This window comes from Fukomys damarensis, unplaced genomic scaffold (genome assembly GCF_012274545.1).
Source record: "Fukomys damarensis isolate Sample0158 unplaced genomic scaffold, DMR_v1.0_HiC HiC_scaffold_30, whole genome shotgun sequence".
NCBI lineage: Eukaryota > Metazoa > Chordata > Mammalia > Rodentia > Bathyergidae > Fukomys > Fukomys damarensis.
This window is the reverse complement of record NW_022900942.1, coordinates 4,040,528-4,041,988: the sequence shown is the minus strand read 5'-3', so window position 1 is coordinate 4,041,988 and position 1,461 is coordinate 4,040,528. Positions and strand designations below refer to the sequence as shown.

General features: G+C 48.7%; 1 protein-coding gene across 1 annotated transcript in view; it reads right to left on the bottom strand.

Annotated features, from left to right (window-relative positions):
• The window catches only part of Gipc1 (GIPC PDZ domain containing family member 1), a 6,338-nt gene that overhangs the window by 2,641 nt on the left and 2,236 nt on the right, over positions 1-1,461 (bottom strand). The gene's annotated exons all lie outside the window — the stretch shown is intronic.

Sequence of the window (1,461 nt, the reverse complement as noted above, 5' to 3'; positions counted from 1 at the left end):
GCCGCCCCAGTCCCAGCGGCATTGGCGGCGGAGAGAAACGAGGGCGGGCACCTGCGGGGAAAGCGGCAGGAGGGTTACTAGGGGTTCGAGGCCAACCTTGAGCAACGCGAGGCCTGGACTACAACACGAGACCCTGTCTCACCAGGAAAAAAATCAATTAATAAGAATAAGGAGGGAAGGTGGGAAGCTGGGGAGGTAGCTCAGTGTGAAGGCCTGGGTGTCACTCCCCAGTACACAGAGGGGGAAAAAGAAAAAAAAATATTTGTACAGAATCTACACCAGCCGTGCAGGCAGTATTCCTCTCATTTTTATTTATTTATATTTATTTTTATTTTTGCGGCACGGGGGACATAACCCAACTGTGCCCCTGAGAACCCCTGTCTCTAATCAACCTTGGGCAACACAGAAACCTTACACGGTGTAAATGTGGGTGACAGTCGTGATGTTACATTGTTTGGGGAATAATGACAAAAGTCCAAACGTATTCTTTGCACAGGCAATCCTCCCCCAAATATGTATTTTTTGGTACCACTGATCGAACTTGGGACCTTGCGCTTGCGAAGCAGGCGGTGGAACCACTGAGCTAAAGCCCCGGCCCTCCCCCAGATATTTTTGATCTGCTGTTAGTTGGTGGGTGTGGAAATACAGAGGGCTGGCACTAATGTTGTTATTGTTTATTTTAATGAAACTGAGGCCTGGAACCCAGGACCTCATGTATGCCACACAAGTACTCTACTACTGGGCTACACCCCTAGCTCTGGGTTTTTGTTTTTTTTTGAGACAGGGTCTCACTAGGTAGTCCAGGCTGGCCTCAAACTCACAGCGATCCTCCTGTCTCAGCCTCCCAAGTGCTGGTATTACAGGCATGCGCCACCACACCTGGCCCTACTTAACAGCTGAGAAAATGGAGATTTGAAAGCAGCAAGGCTTTCTTTTATTTTTCTGTTAGGCATAGTCATTAATGCCATATGCTGAAATTTCTGAGTCCCCCCAACTTCAAAGCTGGCACATGCACAGTACTTACTGACCCCATGGGCAGGGGCAGGTGGGTGAGCAGCTCTGGCCCATGAACTGCGGGAGGAGGTGACATGTGACACCTCCAGGCTGAAGAACTTGATTCCTGGAGCAAGGATATCCGAAGTGCTATGGCTCAGTCAGCCACATTTTACAGGGTGCTGACTCTGTCAGGCCAGGACTGAGTGACCATAATCATGTGACCTCTTAAGCCAGACACGGTGGCACACACCTGAAATCCCAGCATTCAAGGAGGCTGAGGCAGGAGGATCACCAGTTTGAGTCCCACCTGAACAACTTAATGAGATCTTGTCTCAAAATAAAAATATAAAGGGCTGGGGGGTTGGGGATTTAGCTCAGTGGTTCTGCTGCCTGCCGCACAAGCTCAAGGTTCTGAGTTTGATCCCTGGTACTAAGAAAAAGAAAAAAAAAAAAAAAAAAAAAAAA